At 34.5% G+C, this 19,504-nt stretch overlaps 1 pseudogene; it reads right to left on the reverse strand.

The window, feature by feature from the left end:
- Window positions 1-935: 935 nt before the first annotated feature.
- LOC103659438 lies at window positions 936-13,971 on the reverse strand (annotated as a pseudogene).
- Between the last annotated feature and the right edge of the window lie 5,533 nt (window positions 13,972-19,504).

Consider the following 19,504-nt stretch of genomic DNA (forward strand, 5'->3'; position numbering starts at 1 on the left):
AGATTAACCACAATGTCTAATGGTTTAAGATCTTTTTTTGACTTTTATCAAAAATTCTGCTCAAGATTTTTAATTTTGCCAAAGAACTTCAAAGCAGAGAAACAAGACACACTTAATCAGGTCTCTCTGGAAAAATCTTAGTCAGTGTAGCAATTTCCCCTTAATTTTTGAGCAAATATGCCAGGAATTCTAACTGCTAGCTTCTTTGTGCCACTTTTGAAATTATGTGTTTACCAATTCTTACTTAAGGATTTCAGTGTTCTTCGTACATGACCAGCTTAGCACAGTGCCATGTCACCTTCACATTTGATGTCTGTCCCTCCTGTGGTCAACAGTTAGTTAGTAGATTAGGTTGTTTCCTGTGTAGAATTTTCCCATATATTACCTTGCAGATTTTCTTACAGATTTTTCATCTATTTTTGGGTGTGGAAATGTCCATATATTTTTCATTACATTCTGGGGAATTAGACACAAATTCCAAAAGTGATTTCTGTTCTTCATCTGTGTTAGACAGCAGTTTCTTTCAGTTAAATCTTTCTGTTGGGTGTGTGTGTGTGTGTGTGTGTGTGTGTGAGAGAGAGAGAGAGAGACTATTGCTTGCCTTATTTTATTTTTGAGTTTTCCAAAAATTTATTGAAGCAGAAACAAGTTGGTCAGATACTTGTTGGTAAAAAGTAGTTCTAATGGTGTTCAAAAATACTTTTCAGAAAGTATTCTAGCACAAGTGTTCTTCATAAACTAGATTATGTTGTAAACTTTTTTTTCTAAATCTTTCAGGAGTGTTAGTTCTTAAGACCTAGAGATTACTCCTATTCCAAATCTATCTTGTACTCCTGAAAAACTGCAGAAAGTCACTTGAAAGCTGTTTCTTTAAGATAAGGATTTCTTTTTTATTTTTGCCGGTAGTATATTACTGCACCGAGTGTGTGTAATTTTCACTGAAGGTTGTTGTGATGCTGTGAAGTTTCATTGATAACCTGCCCAGCTCTAGTTTCAACCATCTCAATCAGAAGTATCCTTTCTGATTGAGTGTCAGCCAGAGGGAGTGAATCCAGATTGGTTTCCCTCAGGTTCAGGGAAGAAGCTTTTGGAAGGGGCAGAGCCATCCTGCTCTCCTGCTTTCTGGCAGCTTCATATAGGTGGCAATCTCACTGCCAAGAGCCATCTTGTAACATTCAGCAGCTCTTGGTATTCCCAAAGGTGACCTTCCTTCATGTTCGGAATCTCCCCCAGCAGGCAGCCAGTGGTGTCTTGGTAGTTAGCTTCAATGGCATTCACGTGGATTTCACGCACCTGGCGTTCCAGGGACCCATCAGTTCCTTTGAGTGCATCCACTTCACAGATGAGGGACTGCACCTGCTGCCGGTGCTTATCTGACTCCTGCTTCGCCTGGCGTAGGGCATCATTGTCCAGTTCGCAGCCTCAGAGAGGTCAGCAAACTTGGACGTGTACCCTTCCTCAGCCTCCTGAAGCTTCTCCACACCCACGCTTTCACACTGCTGGAGCACATCACTCAGGGCTTGTCTGCTTATTTTAAACTTAGTTTTACTTACAATGAAAATTTTGAGATCTAAATTTATTTTATTTCCATATGTTTTTCTCTCTCTTATTGATATCCTTTTAGAAGGACATGCTTGGAATTTAGATAAATATTTGTTTTCTAAGTATCATTAGCTTTAGGTGAATGTCGCCATGTATCTCAGTAACGTAACCATCATTCCTTGTGCTGCCAGAGCATTTCATGAGGCCTCTTATAGTATTTGTTTACACAGTAACTTTTTGTTAGTTATAGTTTTATTACTGATGCTTGCTAACTGTCTATGGTAATTTATTTAAACATCTTCCCTCGCTCTTGGTATGTGCATATGTAAAATCATACTTAATGAAAGCCACATTGCAGGGATTAGGATTTTATGAGATATGTGTATGGCACTGAATCTGTACATAGTTCCCTGAACACGTTTGTATCATTTATCTGTGCTCTCTCTCCCTATATTTTTCCACTCATCTCCACCCTTTACCGTATCATAAAATTTTCCTGTTCTTTTTTGTAAAATCATTCCCAAGCTTCTTTATTTCTCCCATACATGATACACAGAAGGAAAATTTTTGAACTAATATGCCTTTATTTAGATTTTTAGAAGTCATATCTTTATTCAGTGCAAAAGACATTAGTATTGTGCGTGGGGGAATTAAAAATATCCTGCCCAATAACCCTCCTTTGTTTGTTCATATCTTTATATTTTCCAAATGTCAGGCTCCAGTTGAAGATTTGGAGGTGATTTTACTTTGTTAATTTTTATGATAAATATATGTACATTTAAAAAATATATATATACTTTATTGTATATGAAATCTTTTTGTAGAAAGGATTTGAAGTTAAGTGCAAATTAAATAGATGCACATTTATATACACACATGCGTGCACATTTATGTATTTGAAGACTTAGCAGCAGAAAATAAAGATCATAAAAAGGAGGAGAGAGAAACATCCCTGAAGGGTAAAGTAACTGAATATTAAATTCATTTCTGAAAATTATTATAGATAGGAACATTCAGTAAGCTAATATGAATCATTTGGTATAATAATCAGAATAAAAGCATATTGATTTCTACCAAGAAATGATGTTTTCATGCCATCAAGTTATAAAAGAACTATTTTGTAGGAATGTTTTTAGTCAAAGTTAAGCAACGTGTTAGGTAATGTCATCAGGAGAGAGTTAAAATATGGAAGTGACAATTTCTTTGCATGACCTTTGGGGATGCAGACCATTAGAAGTAGATCAACTGAGTTTCTAACCTTCCCTTTAAGACATTTCCCACCACAAGTTACATAAAGATTGACCTTGGCTCTTTGATTTGTTTGTACTAAACTGTATGAAACGAGTCAATGTGTTGACATTTTCAGTGCTATCAGTTTGGATACAATCAAATTGTTGGACTTATAATGACGTAGTTAATAAATAAATGTCATTGACAAATTAAATACAAGCCTACTTTCTAAAATTAAAAAAAAATTGGTTGTTTCTGAAGAAGACCTTTGCCTATGTATGTGAAAATCTTTTTATCAAAAATTTTTAGTTGAATGTTTTACTTATTTTCTTGCAATGTTTTTAAAAAACATTTCTAAATTCTAACAAATGACTTGGTCCCAACATGGCTATTTTATGAGAGACATATTTTAAGTTGAGGATATATGTATTAAAATTAGAGGTATATTTATATTGATAAAGAGAGAGTAGGTACTAAAAATAAAGAGACCATTTTTTTTTCTTAAGGATATTTCACTCTTCATTGGGTTAGCATATTTTCTAAGGCAAGAGCCATGAAATAAATTTTCTTCCTTATGTAGGTAGGCTCGACATCAATTTTTGTTTACAATTTGAAACTTTTATTTTGCTGCCTAGCTTTATTTTTAAATAAGGCAAGCTGTGCTAGATTTAAGAAATATAATGTTGAGCTACCTTTATGTGTGTTTTCTTCAATAGTAATTATTTATATTTATCACAAATATGTTATAGTTTTCTTGTTGTTCATCTCCTTACAATTCTTCTATAAAAGGTAGCATCCTGCTCTAAAATAATTAAAATGATTTATATATCATTATAGAAGAATTAAAGATATGAATAGAAAAATCATAAATATAATAAAAATGAATTAGTATATAAATATATTCTTAACCTTCCTAATAATGCATGAAGTACAAATAAAAACAATAGTACAGTCTTTTCTAATACAACAATTTTGCAAATTAAAAAAAAATCAGTGCTGACCCAATAAGTAGTCAGAAGTCAATTCTTTTTTTTAAAGAATTATTTATTTATTTTGGGAGGGAGGGGCAGTGGGAGAGGGTGAAATAGAATCCCAAGTAGACTCTCTGTTGAGAGCAGAGCTTGATGTAAGGCTCTATCCCAAGACCCCAAGATCATGACCTGAGCAAAAGAGTCAGAGGCTCAACTCACTGAGCCACCCAGGTGTCCCACAAGTGAATTCTATTCATAGACAATGTGGAGTGTGAAATGATATAACTTTTGGGAAGATAAATTATAAATGTATCATTAAATCTTAATGCATATACTGTACCAATTACAGTTTTTGCAATTTATTCTATATAAATATTTTCATGAGTGAGAAATTGTATAAAATATTATAATATCTATAATAGTGGGAAGAATAATAAAGTAAGTTAACAGTGCTTTCCTTCTCAGAAAATTTATTTTATTTATTAATGCTATACATAGACGTAACTCAAAAGAACTAATCAAATAGGCCAAGATGATAAATACGTAGAAAGCTCAATATATTGATCTTCATGAGATGCATTTGTAACTGTAACTTCAACTATCCTTTTGTTGATATTATCGTGAACCCAGTCATGTTACCCCAGATTCTAACTAGCTTCTGCGAAGTGCATGCCACCCTCGCGTGAAGTTAATCTGTAGCACTTGCTTACACAATCTGTGTGACATAGGAAATAACTCAATAAAAATTTAGCTTTTATTGTCGTCATCATCATCACCATCATCTATGTGACTTTCCTTGATCATCACTTTTCATACACACACACATACATTTAAAGCTAAATGGAACTTTTAATATTTTCCAAAATAGAAGGAAGTATTATACCTGCAAGAGACACTTAGAATATTTTGATAGATATGTAAGTAGTCTTAGCATAAGAAATTTTTATCTTTGAAATAAATATCTAAATTTTGTATTTTTAAGAGCATAGAAAGATAATGCCACAGACACTGAACTGTCTAAATCATCTCTATTTTCATCCTTCAGTTATACATAAAGACCAAGCTAAGTATTCTGATTGTCTTCCGTAAGACTTTCTTGAGTGTCGTATCTTGTTCAGTGAATAGCAGAAGGATGGAGGCTGGGGAAGGATGAATGTGAAGACTAATGTTTTTCGTTATCTTTGTAGCATGGCTATTGCCCCATTCCAAAATTTTAAATGGATACAGTTGTCATAAAGACAAAGCAAAACAATAAAGAAACAATCTGACTAAAATATAAAACCTCTGTAGCTGTCACAAAGTACAAAGTAAAACAATCAGCAGTGAGTTGGAGGCATCCTCTCACAGATATTTTAGTCCGTATGATGACTGACTATAGAAAAGAATAGTAAATAAGGAATATCTTAGTTTGAATTTTGCAGTGTATCTCGGTTAACCTACCACCTACTGGTGTTCCATGCTTCTAATTCAGAATTATGACTTCCTGAAAAAAGATTCAGGAAAAGCTCACCTCTAGTGAGAAGTTCATCAACTTTTTTTTGTCTTTTTGTCATCTTTCTTTACCTCTGTTCTACCATTTATTCACTAAGGAGTGTGTATCTATATTCATTTTCACCTTTCTGCTTGAGGAATTTAAATGTCAATACATTTCTACATCTATCTAGTGATCTACATGAGACAGTGACACTATATTTTCATGGAGTGGATAGGTGTGTTTGTGGGTGGGGTGGGGTGGGTGGAGGTGAGGTTATATAATTTGGCACCAGACAAATAAATGTGCTCAGATGCTATTTTTCCTATACTACTTATTCCCTTAGTGTACACTGACGAACATAAGGACAAAGACCAATATATTAAGGATTGCAGAACAGAAATAAAGGTAGAACTTGAAATATTGAGTAGCTTCCCCATCCATGGATTTCCTGCCCTTGCATTTTTTGATACATAAGAAAAACAGTACCTTATTTGTTTAGCTTAAGTCTAATGCATCCTTTAGAAATATAGTAGATTTCTTATGTAGCATTATTGACCTATCAGTGATGTTAATTTGCCATGCGTGTTTCTTTAGCTAGCTAAGTATTATACAAAATATATTCTAATATGCATTTGTGATGTTATGAACAAAATAAAAATGCACTAATAGTATAATATATGGTAGTGTGTGTGTGTGTGTGTGTGTGTGTGTGTGTGTATTGTAATTCATGAGTACAGCTATCTTCCTGGGACACAGAGATAGAAGTTAAAGGACTAACTGGAAAGGGACAGGCGCTAAGGAAGGCGTGAGATACATTTCTTCTTGGAAAACACTAATCCCATTTAGATATTATAGGGTAGTTGGGCAGAGGAAGTGGGATGAGATAATAAATTTCCAAAATTAATGAAAATATTTACCTAGGGACATTCTGGAAGAGTGCTCTTTATAGAGTGTGATAGATGATAACATAAAACTGTTTCCACACAATATTCTAGATAATTAGCTTAATAATGAATTAGGTAATAGTCATTTCCAGTCATGAAAAGATTTGGTCCACAGTTCTGATGAATGGCTGTGTCACATTTAGCAGTTTAGGAGTTATCTATAGATCCATGCTGAAGATTAATGCAGATTACATTTATTTGTCCCTAACTATTTAAGAGGTTAACCTTCAACTAGATTTTCCCAAGCACCATGGCAAGAAAGATCTGGAATAGGACTCAAGGAAAATGTACAAAGGACAATACTGTCAAGTGTCTGCTCCAACAAAATTAAAGATAAATGTATTTCCTTTACGTACCCACCACTCCTGAAAGAGTAAACAGTCATCAAAAATCCAAGTAATGGCATTCTTAAAAGTTTGATACTTTGTCAAAAAAAAAAAAAAAACCCGAAAAACAAAAGACTATGTTTGTTTACTTTCTTTCATGCTGGGATGAATTTGTTTATCTCCCCTTGCCCCATCTCCTCTTCTAAGAGAAATGACGTACTACATGGATGTGAAATAGTTGTCCAAGAAAACTGATTAACTCAAGAACAACAAAAAAATTCATTTGGCTCATTTTATTTAAGTAACACTGTTCTGAAAGGAAGGTTTTGGATTACTCTGCTTTAAAAAATCTGCTAGAAACCACTTCAGACAATGAAAATACCTGATAAAGATTAAATATACTTTTGTTTTATTTTCAGATTGGAATAACTCTAATTGACCTTGTCTCCAAGTAATAGATATGGCAGACCTTGAGGACTACCCTGAGTCTATCTGGACTTGTGCATAGGTGGCTCACCATTTCACTTGGGAAACAGACACAGGCATAGCCACAATAGAAATAGCATTTATTTCTGTGAACTTCTTCCTTCTTACACTAAAGCAGATACCTCAAATGAGACCAATTATAGGACTTTATCTAAAAATTTTGGCTAAAATAACTATTCATACTGCCATTAATGGCTATTTTATGTGTTATCAATTGGGAAATTCAGAATAATAAACAAGAAACAAAATTGCAGTTGCTCAGAAAAGAGAGATCAGGATAAGAAATCTAAGCCCTGGTTTAGAAAAATCCTATGAATACTATTCTGAATTATTGAACTTCTAAAATTGTGTCTGTATGATTTCTTTTTAATATTCAAACTTCCATATGAAATATTTTCAATGATTTAGGGTTTATGAATACCTATGAATCAATTTCATTGCTTTGATGTGTAACATATCAATCTCATTACACTGACTCATATATGGTATATTTTCTATTAATTCCTATAAAAGTCACTCTGGAGTTAAATATTTAAAAATAGAAGCTACAGCACACATTCTGTTTCAAAAATATGAACCAAAATCGTTCTTAGGATGTTTCTTTGAGGAATACTTTGGGGGTTTTATTTTATGTTATTTCAAAACATTTTCCCAGTATTAAGTTAAAAAATAAATCCATTATTCACATTCTTTTAGAATTGGATTAAGGGAATTATCAGTGAATTTCATTTTACTAAATAGACAAAATTATGTAGTGGGAACAACTTCGTTAGAGCAACACATTTAGACTCAAAACAGAATTTTTAAAAAAAGATTTATTTATTTATTTGAGAGAGCGCTTGTGCACGCACACGCAAGTGGGAGAAGGGGCAAAGGGAGAGAATCACCATGCAGACTGCCTGCCCAGAGCAGAGCCTGACATGGGACTTGATCCCATGACCCATGAGATCATGACCTGAGCCAAAACCAACCAACTGAGCCATACAGGTGCCCCTCAAAACAGAATTTTAATTCACTGTCCTCTAGCTTTCTACCTATTACTCAGTTCCCTCTATGGAAACTAAATATCCACCAAACCTCTATCTGAAACTTCTGGAGAGTTTTTAAAATAAGTTGTTTTTAATCAGCTACAAATTCCTCTATAATTGTCACTAATTTGTTCTTATTTTGTCATCAGGAGAAGGACCAACACTACTTTACTCCCTGTGTGGCCTTTTTCCAGTATACGTTCTTAGCTGGACATCGTTTTTCTTTATAGATAGTCCCAAATAAATCTCAGGATCCATTAATACATAAAACTTACAGGTCTTTTTTTTCCTCATTCAGTGAGAAAACTAATAATAAATTAGTTTCTTATCACTTCATGATCCCTTGAATCTTTGGATTCGATTGTACACGGAAGGTCTATTTCCAAAATTGCAAGATTATTTTTATTAAGACTGGATACTTGAACTGATTCCAAAGAGTTGTATTTGGAAAAACTTTTTTAAAAGATTTTTTTTTTTTAATTTATTTGAGTGAGAGAGCACAAGAGTGCGGTAAGGGGCAGAGGGAGAAGCAGACCTCCACTGAGCAGGGAGCCCAACTCAGGGCTTGATCCCTGCTGGGATCATGACCTGAGTCAGAGGCAGACGCTTAACCTACTGAGCCACCCAGGTGCCCCATGGAACAATTTTTAAAGATAATGGGAAAGATTGCTCAGTTGTTCCTTTCATATAGAATTTTAAGACTAGCTTCTAAGTTAGATTATTAATATGTGACTATGCTTCTATTGCTTCTACAAATATAAAAACTAGGAAAACTCAAAGTTTTTTACACATGTATTCTAGGAGTGACTTATTTCACAGCTGATGTCACACCCCTACTCAGATTGACTGAGTTTNNNNTTTCCCCACTTTTAAGTGAAAAAAAAAATGATGTGACCATGAATAACTGGGGCAATTGTCACAGTACCAGAAAGTGAATTGAGATTTTTAGATCCAAAGTAACAAAAAACCTTTGAAATGATAAATTGCCTCTATATTTATAGTTTTGTAAATAAAGAGAATTCTTATAAAGAACAGTGAAGCTCCTGCTAAAGTTTTTTATTTTTTAAAGCCTTAGAAAGGGCAAAAATAGAACTGACGATAATGATAAAGCAAAAATTTTGACATCTCATATCAGTTTGAATGGCATGTTATGTTGCTTTCCTGTAAGATGAATCCTAAGGTAAAAAATATTCCTTTTTGGATTCAAATATGCAATTGTGTGTATTTTTTGATATTTCTGTTTGAAGAGGAAAGATCAAGGTTGCAAAAAAATTTGATTTTTCTGAAAAAGTCATTATGTTGGCAAGGGTGAGAAAATTTTTGTTTTATTAGGCAGGTCCTCATCAAAGGAAATGTAGTCTATTCTTAAGGGGATGAACGTTACCTCAGTATATACGGTTAATTGAGCTTCTTAGATCTGCAGGTTTATAGTTTTCATTAAACTGGAAGATTTTTTTGTATTACTTCTTCAAGTATTTTTCCTGATCCTTTTCACGTAGGGATTCCAATTATATGTATGTATATTAGGCTGTTTGAAATTGATCCATGGCTCACTGATTCTCTGTTTATGTTTTATTTTCTAATCTCTCTCTCTCTTCTTAGTCTGTATTTTATTCTAGATAGTTTCTATTGTTATGTCTTCAAGTTCATTAGTATTTTCTTCTGCAGTGACTGATCTGCCCTTTTTCTCAGCTATTGCATGTGTTATTGCAAACAATGTTTATTTCTCTGTTTGTCTAAAGTTTGATTTAGATTATGGTTTGGATTTTCTACATCCTCCATTCAAAATCTCAGCATTCCTCTACCTTCTTGAACCATATATAGTTCAAGTTATAGTTATATAGTTATAATAACTGCTTGCATGTTCTTGTTTATTAATTCTATCACTTGTGCCATTTCTGGGTCTCTTTCTATTGGAATAAATTTTCACCTTCTTATGGATTGTCTGTTTCTTTGCATACAGATAATTTTTTATTGAATACCAACTGCTGTGAATTTTGCTTTCTTGGGTATTGGATATTTTCATATCCCTATAAATATTCTTGATCTTGTTCTGAAGCAGTTATTTTGAAAACATTTGATTCCCTAGAGGCTTGCTTTTAAAATCTGTTAGATTTTAAAATCTAGCAGTGCAGCCATGAATTTATGACTAATTTTGCCCCACTACCTAGCCAAAACCCTTTGATAACCCTACTTGATGCTCTCTGAATCATGAGTTGTTTTCCATTTTGGCTTGTCACAACAAGAATTATTCCTGACTTTGGTTTTGTTTCAGATTAAGTGGTAATATAATCCTTATTGACTGTTCTTTCACTGGTCTGGGTTAGTTTCCTCACCATTATATGTGAATCATTTCTCAGCTAAGAGCTCTAGGGTGACTGTGTTTGCAGATCTCTGGAGCCCTCTCTTCTGTGGTATTCTGCACAAGAGACTCCAGCCACCTTGACTTCTACAGATACCCAGTTCTCCTTCTAGATAATTGCATTTTTACCATGGGGACTTTTGAGATTTCCTTTCTGCATATTGGTCACATGTTCTTGACCTCTTCTGGTTTTAATTCACTATGTATGTTGTCTCTGTTAAGTTCCTATTGCTTTTCAATTCAGCTTCTCTCTTGAAACCTGCATAAGCTATAGGTAAAATATTAGGAAGAGTTCACATAGTTGGTTATTTACTCCCTCTAAACTGCTGCTGTTGTTTTTCTCTTGCTATTTAACTTTGAATTCTATTACACGATTATTCCTTGTTACATTATGTTAACATTTCAATTATTTTTCATGTTATTGTGGCAGAAGGTAAAAACTTATTCCAGGTTTTGCATTATTTTAAGCCAGGGGTAGGCAAGCTACCACCCATAAGCCATATCTGGCCTTCAATCAGGTTTGTAAATAAAGTTTCATTGCTTGTTTGAATACGTATTGCTCATGGTTGCTTTCACATTATATTGTCAACACTGAATAGCTGTGACACAGCTCATTTTACATCTAGCAAAATCTAAAATATTTACATTCTGGTCCTTTACAAAAAAATGTCTGCCAACCCTGTTTTAGGCTTATGTATGTGTGTGTTGGGGGACACTTGTATATATTTAGTGTTTATATATCAAAGCCAAAGTGTTTTTGGACTTAGTATCAAAGCATCTGAATTAAAATTCAGCTGTAAAGCTTATCAACTATTTAATTTTATCCAGGTTACTTGACCTGCTTAACACAGCCTAATTTCAAAATGGAAATATTATACATTTAATACTTATAATTAGGAAAAATGATAAAATGCATTGAAATTACTTCATAGTACTTATTCAGTAAAGCCCCTTATTTCCCCCATTACTAAAATGAAGCTCATGAAAAACAAGATAGGGGATATATATGTTTCCTTTACAAAATAGAAAATATGTACATCTGAAACATCATTAGATTGGAAGTTCGTTCTCTTTCATTGTTGTCTAGGTGTCAATGTTAACCTCTAAATTCTTAAATTCGTAGAAGAGGCAAGTACTCCTACACAATCTTTAATAAGGACCTGATTTTTAGACTGAAGCCTTTGGTAAATAGATCATTTCATAGCTGTGGGATAGCTATGGGATAGCTTCTTATAACTCTGGACATGCTTTATAGCAAAAATCTTTTCTTTTTTTTTTTTCAAAAATCCTCTTGTTTAAAGATCGTTTTCTCTTTCCATTTTTTCTTTTGTAGTTTTATTTACCATTCTGTGCATATTGTTTCAGATACCCAGAGACCTAAGTGAGAATATCAGTCATGAGCTGGGCTGTGGTACATCTGCGCCCACATCATTTCTGTGTCCTCCCCCACTTTTACATTTTAGGCGCTAAAAAATCAATGTTCACATTTAAGTTATTCAAACAGGCCATTTCCCTGCGTGATAACTCTCTCTCTATGAGAAGAGAGGAGTAAAACTCCCATAGTCATGAGTGTCCTCTGGCTCTCCCTGGACTGAAAAGACCTTGAAAGTGTTTTTGTCTACAGTTCCGAAGAAGAAAGATTTTGGGCAGGCCACACCGGAAACTGTTTCTCCTTCTGGCACAACTGCTCTGTGGCATACAGAAGACTGGAAGTTTGATGTTTGCTTTTCTTTGTAACTGTGACACAAAAGTGCCGATGGCTGGGCTTTAGCCTCTGTATCCAGTCTAAAGTGCCAACAGGGAGAACATGAAAGGCTAAATTGAGAACTGCAACTTCAGAAAACTGAAATCATTTGGGTAGGCAGAGCTTGATTTTTCTACTAGGCTGATTTACTTCCTGAACATTCTAAAAATAAATGTATGAAATGTCAGACATATCCTGTGAAATATAGTCATAGAAGTAAAGAAAATATTTTAAAATACACATGCATATTATTCATGTATTTGGATCAAGACTAAGAGAAAACAAGAAAATGAAAAGTCTAAAAAAAAAAAAAGAACATGAAAATTCTGATTTGCTTGTAACACATTAAATAATTTTTCTTGTTTTGAAATGTCTTACTAGGTTTCCTTAATAAAATAAAGTTTATTTTAGAAGGTGAACATTTAAGATAAAATGATAAAATGTGAAATTGTTTTGTGAAGAAATATTATGCTTCATACTGTGTATGTAACTTTAAACTACCAATTTAATTTTTATTAATAGTATTTATTAGGAAAATGTTTTTCTTTGTGTTTCAATTTAGCCTATTTTTAAGTCCTCTAAAAATACAATTTGATCCCTATTGTTTTCACTAAACTACCAAAAAAATCTTGACTATGTTTCTTTAAAATATTTTAATTAACGGATGACATGTTATTGATTTTATGAATGCCTGGTGGGATATCTGAGTTTGTGTACCAAAATGATGGTTAGTCTCACTGTTGGCTATTCGTTGCCATCAAGGATTATTAGATTCAGAATCTAAGAGGATGTCAATAGAATAAAATTTACCTTATGTTGTATCTTATGTGGCTCTGCATGCAGCATATATTGGAAATGTCTTAGGCATCTTAGTTAACTGATGATTTGGTTACACAGGAGTGGAATTTAGTTGCCAAGAAAATTAATAGAATCCAACTGGGAATTAATAGAAAAAGAGTATCTCAGAAAAGGAACTGGGACTCCCACTTGGCTGGCCAAGAGTACATCTTTGGCATCCTATTCAGTTCTGGCTGTTGAGTTTTAAGGAAAAACAAAACCCAGACTGAACCCATTCAGGGCAGTGAGGACGTTTTGAAAGCATTTTGAATAAGAGATGAGGGAACTGGATGTGTCTACCTTGAAGAAGATTAGATGACAGGAGGAAGAAGTTGTGTCAGTCTCAAATATTTGAAAGATAACATGTAGGAAAGAGTTGTAAACTCTTCTCTCTGGCTTCATAATGGTATAATCAAGATCAAATGCCAGAATTTAGGGAGATGAGTTTGCATTCAATAGGAGGCAGAATTTTAGTGTTACCCAGAGATGAAAATTGTAGGTTTTGACAGGTAGCGAGTTCCCCATCTCTATTAGGTCATCTTTTGACAGGGATATGTTCAAGAGAATTGAGAGACTGTCAGCTCGATCAGACTTTTTAAGGTTCTTTCAAATTCATAGAGTATGAAATCTATAAATTTGTTCACATACACACACATGCATACACAAAGCAAAAGCAAAAACAATTTCTTTCTGCACAAAGTTGCTGGCCCCTACTCTTCAGATTTTATAGTTCCTTTACTTTTGTTAAAGTGATAGAAAGGACTAAATAGGACATAATCATTTAGAATAAATACCAATCTGATTGGATTTTGATTTTTAAAAAATATAATTTCTTAAGGTTTCAAAAAAATCCGGTTTTGTGTTATAGTAAAGGATGGGGGAAAAAAAGAAAGAAAGATACTGACAGGACGCTGGAGGCTCTAAAGGGGTCAGAGGCTTAGACAGAGAAGTGCTGCTGTTCCCTGCAGGGCGTGGTGGAGCTAAGGTTACAGCACATGTTGGTGATGAACTCGGATTCTGAAGTCATACCGATATGAGTGCACATTCTGGCTTTGCTCTTTTCTAGCTGTGTGTCCTTGAGCAATTTATCTCAGCATTCTTGGCCTCAGTTTTTGTTCCTCTGCAAAACTGAAACAGCAAGAGTACATAGCTCTGTATAGTTATAAGAGAAACACAAGATAATACATGTGGAGGATGTGGTACTTTTAGTGCTCAGTGATTATAATTATTACTGTACTCTTACACATGAGGTACATTTGCTTTACACTGACAAATTCTTAACTTCAATGACACAAATATAAGATTCACATTGAGGAGCGTGTGTGTGTGTGTGTGTGACAAGATCAGTAATTATGACTTTTAGTGTATGTGGAATTCTAGATTTTGTTGTGTTTTGTGTTTTTTTATATGATAAGGGAACTTGACCCTCCGCTAATAAACAAGGAATGATGATTATCTAAAGCTATAATCTTATCTAAATAGAAAATAAAAGTATTTTTGATGTTCCCAAGATATGTTGAATGGTTGTTTTCAAATTATTTTAAACCAGTGTGTTCAGATTAAAGAAATGAATTCAAATATGTGGCTAATCTCATCTTCCTGAGAAAGAAATGCTGTTCAAAAGTAGATAAAATTACTTTTCTTTGAGTCTGTTCTTCCATTTAATCCACCTACAAGTTAGTGTTTTCTTCAGTTTTTTTAAACAATGGTGAATGGTGGTGCTCTTCCAACTGAAAAAATACATTCCATTATACATTATAGTTTCAGTAGTATCAGCTAAACTAACAGAATCAGATGATTGTTTAAAAAATAAACAAATAAAATAAACTTTTGTGAGTTTCCAACCTCCCCACCCTAAACAGGCTGACACGTTTGGTGAAATAATGTTTTGTTATAATGTAAGCCTTATGAAAAACCATAACATCTCTTTTTAAATGTTTTCCCCATACTTAATTAGTGTTATTTAATTTAATAATGTGTGATTTAATAATAAAAATACAAATGACCATATTATAGGGGATTCTAAGATGTTTAAGACCTGTCCTTGTCTAGTGGGAGACGAAGATAAGTTTACAAATATATACAGCTCAAGAACATATGTTCAAGATTTTACATAAGAGGGAAAAAACTAAACAGAGTTATATAGAATCAGAGAAAGGAGAAATGCATTCATTCAGTTAATTCAATGGAGGCTTCATGAGGGAGGATGCATTTGATGGCTACATCAAAGAGGATGTGGAATTTGGAGAGAGATGAAAGAAGGCACCTTTGAAAGAGTTAAGAGTCTGAAAAACACACTAATGTGGAGAATTGTGTTTATGTTCTATCGACCATTCTCTTGTGGCTGATTTGTGGAAGCCTAGAAAATTAGAGGCCTTTACCAGACCCCTTTTCTTTTCTTTTTTTTTTTTTAAAGATTTTATTTATTTATTCGACAGAGATAGAGACAGCCAGCGAGAGAGGGAACACAAGCAGGGGGAGTGGGAGAGGAAGAAGCAGGCTCACAGCAGAAGAGCCTGATGTGGGACTCGATCCCGAAACGCCGGGATCACGCCCTGAGCCAAAGGCAGACGCCTAACCGCTGTGCCACCCAGGCGCCCCTACCAGACCCCTTTTCTGACTTAAGTCACATTCATCTCTATTATTTACATTGTTTACCACTGTAATGCCTTCTGAGGTTTTCTTTCAGCTCATTACCCCAGCCTCTAATATTAGAGTTTCCCTCCTGTGCTTACTCTAACATGTATAACCAGTCTCTCTCCCTCCCTCTTCTCTCTCTCTCTCTCTTAGGACATATGCTATTAATTTCATTTTCTCAAATCTGCTAAGCTCTTTCTGATCATTCCGCCCAGAATGTTCTATATCCCTATCTGTCTCACCACCCTATCTTTCCCTAGTTAATTGCTCTTTATTCTTTATGCTGCAGCTATTATTTCCTTTAGGAAATCTTTCCTGACACCCCATCTTGCATACCTCCTGTGTGCTTCACTTGACCAGGAATTCCGCTGTGGCATTACCACACTTGTTTATAATTTCCTATTTTCCTGTCTGTATTCTATCAGCCTAGAAATGCGTGAAAGCAGGAGCCCTATTGCTCTTGTTTCTCCATTACTTAGCACTGTGGTTGCCAAGAAGTATATATGAACATAGCGGTTATTCTTGGTTCAGTGAATGAGTGAGAAAATGAGTACTAGATTCATTAGCATCTTAATGTCTTGAGAATTATTAGAGTGTGAATGTGGACTATCCAAGCTAGTAGCATAGGGATAGCATGGCTAGAGACCCTGAGTAGTCTGGGGCAGCTGAAACACCAATCTTGATTGGACACCGATGACTAGTCAGTGAGAGGATATCTCTTTGGAATTCACTCAAATAGAAACAAATGGGTTAACATGTGAGAAAAAGAGGGGCGCCTGGGTGGCACAGCGGTTAAAGCATCTGCCTTCGGCTCAGGGCGTGATCCCGGCGTTCCGGGATCGGGCCCCACATCAGGCTCCTCCTCCATGAGCCTGCTTCTTCCTCTCCCACTCCCCCTGCTTGTGTTCCCTCTCTCGCTGGCTGTCTCTATCTCTGTCAAATAAATAAATAAAATCTTTGAAAAAAAAATAAAATGTGAGAAAAAGATTAAAGCAACAGAGTGAAAAGAAAACAAGACCTTTCCACATTTTTTGTCAAATAAAGGTATATTGAAAGTAAAAGACATTGACAAAAGGAGTATCAAGAAAAAAGTCAATAATGGAACATTTTTTAATGGAACATATTTTTTTAATGATGGTTATGTCAAGTTGAGAGGCATAAAATAATGACTGTTATTGATTAGTGAAATTTTAAATAAACATGTTAACTATGGATGAAAATTTGTAAGACCAAGTTTCTATTTTATATTTATGTTTTCATTTTTGTTTTTGTTTTTAAACATTAGTAGATGGAAACACACATGTCAAGTTGTGAAGATAGTTTAAAGCTACACTAAAAAAGCTCTGTCTATTTCTGGGGATGCCTATGCGTCTGGTTTTTTGACTCTTGGGCAAGATAAGGACTGTTAAATTCAAAATGTAATGTTTAAGATCCCTGAAGACCCTCTGGGTAATTTCTTTATTTATGGTCTGCAACTGATCTAACCAGTTTGACAAACTTGGCTTGATGCTCTCCCCAAACCAAGAGTCCTTATACAGATCTTACTGGTTCAAACCACAGAAACAAGGACACTTGGGGAGCTTGAACATGGGACATCTCTTAGACTAAAGATGGAAAAAGTCTGCACTCTATTTCTCTTCCTGAATAAAGTGATAATATTATGCTTTTCCAGAGCCCTGTAAAAAGCCAAACATTTATTTAAAAGGCATGGAAACTGAAATTTAATTCATAAGAGTTCCCTTCCCTTCCTTCCTCCCTCCTTTTTCTTTTTTCTTTTCTTTTCTTTTCTCTTTTCTTTCTTTCGCTTTCTTTCTTTCTTTCTTTTCTTTCTTTCTTTCTTCTTTTCCTTCCTTCCTTCGTTCGTTCGTTCCTTCCTTCCTTCTTTCCTTTTCTTTCTTTCTTTTCTTTTCTTTCTTTCTTTCTTTCTTTCTTTCTTTCTTTCTTTCTTCCTCCTTCCTTCCTTCCTTCCTTCCTTCCTTCCTTCCTTCCTTCCTTCCTTTTTCTTTCTTTCTTCCTCTCTCTTTCTCTCATTTTCTTTTTTTTCTTTCTCTTTTGCTTTCATGATAGCTTTAGCTCATCCAACTTTAATGCACTCCCCCCCCCCAGTATCTCGAGATATACAGGTAAGTGCATTTAGGATTTTCCAAAGGCCTAAATTCAGTGCAAGTTTTAGAAAAAATAAACTTTAAAAGCAGTGTATCATATATGCTGGCCAGTGGATCCACCAAAATGACTGTGTTTATAATTCCTATAATTTATAGTTATTTGTATATTAGATTTAAGAACAAAAAGATGTGAGGGTGACTGGGTGTCTCAGTTGGCTAAGCGTCCTACTCTTGATTTCAGCTCAGGTCATGATCTCAGGGTCGTGAGACTGAGCCTTGTGTCAGCTCAGCGCTGGGTGTGGAGCCTGCTTAAGATTCTCTATCTCCCTCAGCCCCTCTCTGCCATGATCTCTCTCTCTCCCTCTGGGAGGGACGGAGAAGGAATAAAACACAGGAAAAGAAACACAATTACATTTATCTTAAAATCAAGTTATTAACTATTTTATTGCCTGATTTCTCGGGTGTAATATAAAATGAAAAATTTTTAAAAAAAGAAAAAAAAAAGGAAAACACTGCTTCTCAAATAGCACATAACAATAATTATGATGATTTGCAGATTACAAATTCTGTGACAGGCATTGTGATAAGCCCCCTACCACTCTGTTCTTATTTGATCTTCTCACTTAGTAAAATAAAATAATTATTGGTACTCATTTATGAAAAAAGCTTTTTCAATTTTAAGCTAAAATTCAGATTGAATTTTACCCATGAGGGTAAAGCTAATGTATTAATAGCAATTGCACTCCGTTTAAAAAAAGAAAACAAAACAAAGTTAAAGAGTAGCTTAAGCAAAATAAGGATTTCACTTTTTTATCATAGAAAGAGAAGTTTAGAAGTAGGCATTTTAGGACTGATATGGCGGCTCCCTCATAAAATCAGGATTTTGGACTTTGATATCTCTATATACCTAATCCTTTACTCCTGTGTCGATAGTTTCCCTAGTGAAATTATTTTCACTATTAATAATAATAATAGTCATAAAAATAATAATAGTGTGGCTTAAATTCTAGAATCTGGTTTTCCTTTCAGAGAGAAAAAGGAATGGCAGTTCTTGCCAACTGAGTCTGTCTCACCATTTTAAGATGTTTTCTCAAGCCCCTTCCAAAAACTTCCACTGAAGTATCAGCAGCCAGAAATATATGGCTTAGTCAGTTTTAATTGCAAAGAAGTCTGGGGAATATAGCTTTTTATCTGAGCACTTTGCTACTACATCAAAATCAGAATTCTGGTAATGGATAAATAAAAAAGAAAGGGGGCAATATATTTTGTAGTAACCAGAAATCTGTATTTATAAAGGGGCAGAGTTAAGATTTGAAGGCAGATTTTCTAATATCAAACCCAGGACAAATCTATGTTACAAAACATCCCTTAGTTGCTCTGGCCTCAGTCATGTGCTAAAACTTGGAATGGAATGAAATGGAATACAATGGGATGGAATGTGGTAAAGCACTCTCGTGAATCTGGTAAATGTCACAAATATCAGTCAGTATATCAACAGGGAAATGGAACAGTTGGGGAATGCTATATAAATATGGTACGGGTCACAAAAGATATGTGAAGGGCTTCTTTCTTTTCTAGTTTATTCTCCTGATAATTGAAACCCTGTAAAATATTTACCATTTGCCAGGCTGACCTTACTTGACTGAATTAGTTTAACTGTCAGAGAACATTGTGAAATATCAAGAATAAGAGAAATATGCTCTCTTACTGTAAGATACAATTTATTTTAGGGGCTTGCATGAAGTCCAAGACCACAATAGCAATGCTGATATATTACTATTTCCATTCCCCATTTTTCTAGGGCATAGAAACATATTT

This window comes from Ursus maritimus, unplaced genomic scaffold (assembly GCF_017311325.1).
Source record: "Ursus maritimus isolate PB19 unplaced genomic scaffold, ASM1731132v1 scaffold_23, whole genome shotgun sequence".
Classification (NCBI taxonomy): Eukaryota; Metazoa; Chordata; class Mammalia; order Carnivora; family Ursidae; genus Ursus; species Ursus maritimus.